General features: G+C 45.9%; 1 non-coding gene across 1 annotated transcript; it reads left to right on the top strand.

Annotated features, from left to right (window-relative positions):
* Positions 1-309: 309 nt before the first annotated feature.
* TRNAF-AAA lies at positions 310-382 on the top strand. Its single transcript has one exon. It is a non-coding gene; the product is annotated as a tRNA-Phe (tRNA).
* Positions 383-8,102: the final 7,720 nt, after the last annotated feature.

Genomic DNA, 8,102 nt, shown 5'->3' with positions numbered 1-8,102 from the left:
CACATAAGGGGTTAGAATCTATCCAGCAAGACTAGAACTTACCAGGACCCAATAACTGATGAGAAACAAAGGCCCAGATCCTCAAAAGGTATTTAGGCACCTAACTTCCTTTTATTTCAATAGGGAGGGTAGCCAACCCTCCAGGATTGGCCTGGAGTCTCCAAGAAATAAAGATTATGTCATGTGATGAAATCTTCAGGAATACATCCAACCAAAATTGGCAACCCTATCAATAGGTGTTAGACATTTAAATACCTTTGAAGATGTAGGCCAGATAACTTTATTGTTCTCTTACTGACACCAGAAGCTGCCAAAGTAGCTCAGTTGGGAGAGCACTAGACTAAAGATTTAAAGGTCCCTGGTTCATTCCTGGGCTTTGGCAGGCCCTTTCATCCCTCTTGGGGGGAGGGATAGCTCAGTGGTTTGAGCATTGGTGTGCTAAACCCAGGGCTGTAAATTCAGTCCTTGAGGGGACCATTAAGGGATTTGGGGCAAAAATCTGTCTGGGGATTGGTCCTGCTTTGAGGAGGGGGTTGGACTAAATGACCTCCTGAGGTCCCTTCCAACCCTGATATTCTATGAGAAGTGACCACTGAGAGCAATAAAGTTAATCTAGTATAAAACTGGCATAAGTACTGTATTACCAACACATGATTTTAATCACAATTCTAGTGATTTGGGGGTGTTTTTTTATCTGTCTCATGAAAACATGATAAAAAAGAATCAACTCCCAAATTCTCCCTTACTGAAAATGGCCATCATCCCATATTACTGTCAATGGAGCTGAAGCCAGCAAGATGGCTGCCATTTCCCTACAGACTTCCCTACAGACTGCCCTCAAAGTTGGCTGCCACCTCCCAAGGTTTTCAAGAAGATTGAAGCCAGCCCCACAGGCAAAATGGCTACCACTCTATGAATAAAGGAACTCCAAAGGACACGGGAGACACTGTAAAAGGTTAATGGGGAGAATAGGGGGAGCAGGGCACTGGGGGGGGAAGAAGGGAGGAGGCAGAGAAGGGGGAGGCAGGGCAGGAGTGGAGATGGATTCGGGCGGGGCTTAGTGTGAGGCTGGAACTCTGCGAGCTGTGTGGTGGTGCCTGTGGCCGCAGCTGGCTGTGGCTTTGTCTGGCTCCCTCCTCTGCAGTCCCTTCTCCCTCTTCTCTCCGCCTTCTTGCTCCCTGCCTGCCTCCCTCCCTGGCGCCAGCCCCAGCTCCACTCATAGGCACAGAGGGGATGGTCTCACCATCCCTGCATGAAGGACAGAGCTGGCTTGCTGGACACTGGCCTCACTCTGTACAAACTCTGCCCACAGTCCCATGGCTGGCTCCGGTGACTCACCACCAGGCTGCAGGGCCTCTCGCTGCTCGACATCAAGCTGACCCTGCTGCTAGTGGGGCTTCACACGCCAAGGTAGGCTGTACACACGGGCAGCAGGGTGACTCAGATTTCTACCTATGCTAGAAAGCGGTTGGGCCATGGCCTGGATGTCCCCCTACCCCCAGCTCTGCAGTCTACGACCATGATATGACTGGCCTGGTAGAATAATAAATAAGGCATTTGACTTGGTAACACATGGCTTTTTGATTAAAAAACTACGATATAAATTAAATATGGCACACATTAAATGGATTAAAGGCTAGCTACAAATGTTTATTGTAAATAGGGAATCATCACTGAGTGGGTGAGTTTCTAGTGGGGCCCTACAACGATCTGTTCTTAGCTCTACACTATTTTATATTATTGGTGACCTGGAAGAGAAAACATAAAATCACTGATAAAGTTGCAGATAACACAAAAACTGAGGGAGTGGTAAATAATAATGAATACAAGTCATTAATACAGAGTGATCTGGATCACTTTGTAAACTAGGTACAAGAAAACAAAATGTGTTTTAATATGGCTGTAAGTGTGCAGACTCACCCCTGCGGTGCCTCCTGCTGGTCTCTTCCTGGAATTAGCTCTCCAGCCTCCGGAGCGCCCTCTGCAGGCCGGTGTCCTGCTGCCTCTTGGCCCCCGTGTCCCTCTCGGACTTGGTGCCCTGTTATTTGGGGCACTGCCCCCTGGCAGCAACCCCTCAGTCTTAGGGTCTTTCCTCCCCAGGGAACCCCCACCCACCTCGCCTCAGAATTCGGTACTGCCAGTCATTGTCTAGCCCCCGCGTCCTGGGGCGGGTGGCAGTATCAGCCTACTCATCACTGGCAAGGTTGGGTTTGGATCTGCTGCCTTTGCCTACCCCTGGGCTGCCCTCTGCAACCCCCAGTACCCGTTGGCCTTCTGCTGGGCTGCAACCTGGGGCTTTCCAGGCTGGAGCCTCCTCAGCTCCTCTGCCTTTCCCCAGCCCTAATCCACTCAGGTACTCTGCTCAGGTCCCTGCAGCCAGGTCAGTCTCCCTCTACAGCTAGAGAGAGACTGTGTGTGCTTCTGGCTCAAAGCCTTTTTATAGGGCCAGCTGAGGCTGCCTCCCAATCAGCCTAGTAGCTTTTCCCCTGCCACAGCCCGATCCCAGAGCTTCTTTAAACCCCTCAGGGCAGGAGCGTGTGACCACCCCGCTAAAATGGCTAAATGTAAACCTATGCACCTAAGAACAGAGACTGTAGTCTATACTTACAGAATGGGGGACTCTATCCTGGGAAGCAATGACGCAAAGATATTTCGGAGTCGTGGTGGATAAGTAGCTGAACATAAGCTCGCAGTGTGACACTATGGCCAAAGGCTGTAATGTGATCCTTGGAGGCATAAACAGGGGACTCTTGAGTAGGAGTAGAGAGATTATTTTACCTCTGTATTTAGCACTGGTGTGACAGCTGCTGGAATATTGTGTCCAGTTCGGAGGTCACAGAATCATAAAAGATTAGGGTTGGAAGGTCATCTAGTCCAACCCCCTGCTCAAAGCAGGACCAACACCAACTAAATCATCCCAGCCAAGGCTTTGTCAAGCTGAGCCTTAAAAACCTCTAAGGATGGAGATTCCACCACCTCCTTAGGTAACCCATTCCAGTGCTTCAACACCCTCCTAGTGAAATAGTTTTTTCCAAATATCCAACCTAGACCTGCTCCACGGCAACTGGAGACCATTGCTCCTTGTTCTGTCATCTGCCACCGCTGAGAACAGCCGAGCTCCAGCCTCTTTGGAACCCGCCTTCAGGTAGTTGAAGGCTACTATCAAATCCCCCCTCACTCTTCTCTTCTGCAGACTAAACAGGCCCAGTTCCCTCAGCCTCTCCTCATAAGTCTTGTGCCCCAGGCCCTAATCATTTTCATCACCCTCTGCTGGACTCTCTCCAATTTGACCACATCCTTTCTGTAGTGGGGGGACCCAAAACTGTACACAATACTCTAGATGTGGCCTCACCAGTGCCGAATAGAGGGGAATAATCACTTCTCTCGATCTGCTGGCAGTGCTCCCTTCTAATACAGCCCAATATGCCGTTAGCCTTCTTGGCAACTAGGGCACACTGCTGACTCTCATCCAACTTCTCATCCACTGTAATCCACAGGTCCTTTTCTGCAAAACTGGCGCTTAGCCAGTTTGTCCCCAGCTTGTAGCAGTGCATGGGATTCTTCCATCCTAAGTGCAGGACTCTGCACTTGTCCTTATTGAACCTCAGATTTCTTTTGGCCAAATCCTCCAAATTGTCTAGGTCACTCTGGACCCTATCCTTATCCTCCAGCATATCTACCTCTCCCCCACAGCTTGGTGTCATCCGCGAACTTGCTGAGGGTGCAATCCATCCCATCATTCAGATAATTAATGAAGATGTTGAACAAAACCAGCTCCAGGATCGACCCTTGGGTCACTCCACTTGATACCGGCTGCCAGCTAAAGATTGAGCTGTTGATAACTACCCTTTGATCCTGACAATCTAACCCACTTTCTGTCCACCTTATAGTCCATTCATCCAATCCATACTGCTTTAACTTGCTGGCACAAATACTGTGGGAGATCGTACCAAAAGCTTTGCTCAAGTCAAAGTATATCATGTCCACCACTTTCCCCATATGCACAGAGCCAGTTATCTCATCATAGAAGGCAATCAGGTTGGTCAGGCATGACTTGCTATTGGTGAATCAATGCTGACTGTTCCTGATCACCTTCCTCTCCTCCAAGTGCTTCAAAATGGATTCCTTGAGGATCTGCTCCATGATTTTTCCGGGGACTGAGATGAGGCTGTAATTCCCCAGATTCCCCTTCTTCCCTTTTTAAAAGACAAGCACTATATCTGCCTTTTTCCAATCGTCTGGGACCTCCCCCAATTGCCACAAGTTTTCAAAGATAATGGCCAATGGCTCTGCAATCACATCAGCCAACTCTAGCTTTTCTAAATAGTCCATTCTCCGCTGTAGTACCTGTGCAAAGAGCCTGAAAACAGTTTCTTATCTTGCTCTACATTGGGGGTACATGGGTTCTCCTCTTTCGTCTTCTGGTGGTCACATGCTCCCAGTTTTCTTCCCCATTCTGCACTGCCCTCTCTGATTCTTCAGTGTGCTATGCCTGCAGTACCAAACACTGACTTCTATCCAGAAAGTCTTCATTTTCTCTGATGCAACACAGGGTTGATACTTGGGTCTCTAGTCCTTTAACCTTCTCTTCCAAAATGGAGACCAGCTTGCGCTTCATACAGACAAAGTTGCTTCTATCCTCTGGGAGAAAGACAAACAAGGCACATCCTGTGCAGGTCACAACAGCTGATGGCTCACTTTCCATATTGTCTTCCTTCAGATCATGTATTTACTGTTCACAGAAGCCTGAAAGGCAAAAATTCTGTGGGAACTCCCCTCTGGCGAACTCCCAGGCAAACTCCCTCTGTTTGCCTCTACTCTGTTCTCAGTTCTCAACTGACTGCTTTTTTATACGGCTGCTGGCTTGAAGAAGTTGCCCCGGCTCAAAATCTTTCCTCCAATCAACCACTCAAGGCCCACCTGGAATAAAGTACTCCCAGTTCACATTTTTCAAACAAACAAACACATGGTCAAACAGTCCTTGCAATTAGCACCAGTCAAACAAATGGTCACAGCAGACAGACACTCGGATATTCACTCCACCAGCTCACAACACAGTCCCCCAATGCAGCATACACCTCTCAGATGGTTCCCAGGCAAATGCCCTCTGTTTGCCTCTCTTCTGTTCACTGCTCACAATTCAAGAAGGATGTTGATAAATTGGAAAGGGTTCGGAGAAAAGCCACGAGAATAATTAAAGGAGCTCAATCTATTTAGCTTAACAAAAGCTAAGAGGTGACATGATTTCAGTCTATATACATACCTGCTTGGGAAACAAATATTTAATAATGGACTCTTCAATCTATTAGGTATAACATGATCCAGTGACTGGAAGATGAAGCTAGACAAACTCAGCCTGGAAAGATGTAATTTTTTTGACAGTGAAAGTAATTAACCATTGGAACAACCTACCCAGGATTGTGGTGGATTCTCCATCACTGACAATTTTTAAAGCAAGATTGGGTGTCTAAGCAATCAATTTGCAAACACCTAGAAGATAATAAGGTGATATGTAACAGTGAGCATGGATTTCTCAGAAACAAATCATGTCAAACCAACCTAATAGCTTTTTTGACAGGCTAACAAACCTTGTGGATGGGGGCAGCACTAGATGTAGTATATCTAGTAAAGCTTTTGATACTGTCTATCACAACCTTCTCATAAACAAACTAGGGAAATACAAGCAAGATGGAACTACTATAAGGTGGGTGCAGAACTGGCTGGAAAACCATTCTGAGAAAGTAGATATCAGTGGTTCACAGTCAAGCTGGAAGGGCATTTAAAAAAAAACAGAATTATCAGACACATAGGTGAACATGGCTTTTGTAAAGGAAAATCATGCCTCACCAATCTATTAGAATTCTTTGAGGGAGGGGGGCCACAAACATGTAGACAAGGGTGATCCAGTGGACATAGTGTACTTGGACTTTCACAAAGACTTTGACAAAGTCCCTTACCAAAGGTTCTTAAACAAAATAAGCAGTTGTGTAGCCCTAAGGATTAATCTGCTTGTTTGTATAAATATATCTTTTCTTATAAATTTGAGTATTTGATGTGTAGAGGTGTAGACTCACCCCTGCGGCACCTCCTGCTGGTGACTTCCGGGAATTAGCTTGTTCCAGCTCCGGAGCGCCCTCTGCAGCCCGGTGATCCGCCTGTCCTCTGGCCCTGTGTCCCTCCCGGACCCGGTGCCCTGTTGTCTGCCGTGCTGCCCCCTGGCAGTAACCCCTCAGTCTTAGGGTCTTCCCTCCCCAGGGAACCCCCACCCACTATCTCCACCTCGCCTTGGTATACGGCTACTGCCAGTCATTGTCTAGCCCCCGCGCCCTGGGGCAGACTGCAGTATCAGCCTACTCATCACTGGCAAGGTTGGGTTTGGACCTGCTGCCTTTGCCTACCCCTGGGCTGCCCTCTGCAACCCCCAGTACCTGTGGGCCTTATGCTAGGCCACAGCCTGGGGTGCCATTTGGGAGGCAGCCTATCCATCTATCTACTCTTCATTGACTCCACCTTCAACAACGTATTGATGCTACCCATCTGCGATGGCTATTAACTATTAAGAGGCCGTACTTTATTTCTTTTCAAACTTAAAGTTTTAAGAGGATTAGGCTAAGCTTGGTTTCTCTACGCTTTATTTCAGTTTAAGGCTTATTCAGTTAAGTTAAAGAGTAAACAACTTTAACAGCTCTGCATTTAGCTTCCTCTGCTAGAGGTGTGAAAACAGAACTGCCACAGGTGTGGTCCCGTATCTTCCAACACCAGGTTATTAAACAGAGTGAGTATTAACCAAAGTTTGCAGCACATAATATTGTATTATCGTATGTATCTCCTGAATAACAGTAATACAATTGTAACTCTGTAATTCTAACTGTTTTACCATTTGCTTACTTTTTCATTGATTTTAATAAAAGGTCTTTATGACTATATCTGTCTCAGTGTAAGTTTCCTGTCATACCCCCGAAGGTCCTTTTATAAACTCTGTGAAGCCTGATTCAGGATGAACTTTTATCTTCTGATCAAACAAATTGGCGAGCCTAAACCCATACTAACTAATATCTATAATAATAATTATTATTATTATTACTAATATTAATTAGTTAAAATTAATTACATAAAATTAAATTAAGCAGATAAATTAAATCAACATTACTAACACACCCCAAATCAGGCTACAGTTGGGATAAAAAGAAAGTATCAGAGAGGTAGCCGTGTTAGTCTGGTTCTGTAAAAGCAGCAAAGAATCCTGTGGCACCTTATAGACTAACAGACGTTTTGCAGCATGAGCTTTCGTGGGTGAATGCCCACTTCGTCGGATGCAAGCATCCGACGAAGTGGGCATTCACCCACGAAAGCTCATGCTGCAAAACGTGGGCATTCACCCACGAAAGCTCATGCTGCAAAACGTCTGTTAGTCTATAAAGTGCCACAGGATTCTTTGCTGCTTTGATAAAAGGAAAGGTACTCTCATGGATCAGTAACTGGTTAAAAGACAGGAAACACAGGGTAGGAATAAAAAGCCAGTTTTCAGAATGGAGAGAGGTAAATAGTGGTGTCCCCCAGGGATCTGTACTGGTAACAGTGCTATTCAACATTTTCCAGGTCATTTATGAATAAGGGGTAAAGAGGGAGGTAGAAAAATTTGCAGACAATGACAAATTAAATTCAATGCTGTTAAGAGCAAAGTAATGCTCATTGGAAAACATAATCCCAACTATACATATATAATGATGGAATCTAAATTAGCTGTTACCCCTCAAAAAAGAGAGATCATGGAGTCCTTGCGGATAGTTCTTTGTAAAAATCTACTCAATGTGCAGCAGCAGTAAAACACCTAACAATGTTAGAACCATTAGGGAAGGGATAAGACAAACTATCCTAATGCAACTATATACATCCTTGGCACACCCACACCTTGAATACTGCATGCAGTTGTGGTTACCCTATCTCCAAAAGATATATGAGAATTGGAAAAGGTACAGAGAAGGGCAACAGAAATGATTAAGGGTATGGAACAGCTTCCGTCTGAGGAGAGATTAAAAAGACTGGGAAGTTTCAGCTTGGAAAAGAGACAACTAAGGTGTGTGTGGGGGGGGGTATGATAG

Source organism: Mauremys reevesii, linkage group 3 (assembly GCF_016161935.1).
Source record: "Mauremys reevesii isolate NIE-2019 linkage group 3, ASM1616193v1, whole genome shotgun sequence".
Classification (NCBI taxonomy): domain Eukaryota; kingdom Metazoa; phylum Chordata; order Testudines; family Geoemydidae; genus Mauremys; species Mauremys reevesii.
This window is presented reverse-complemented; position numbering and strand designations above follow the sequence as displayed.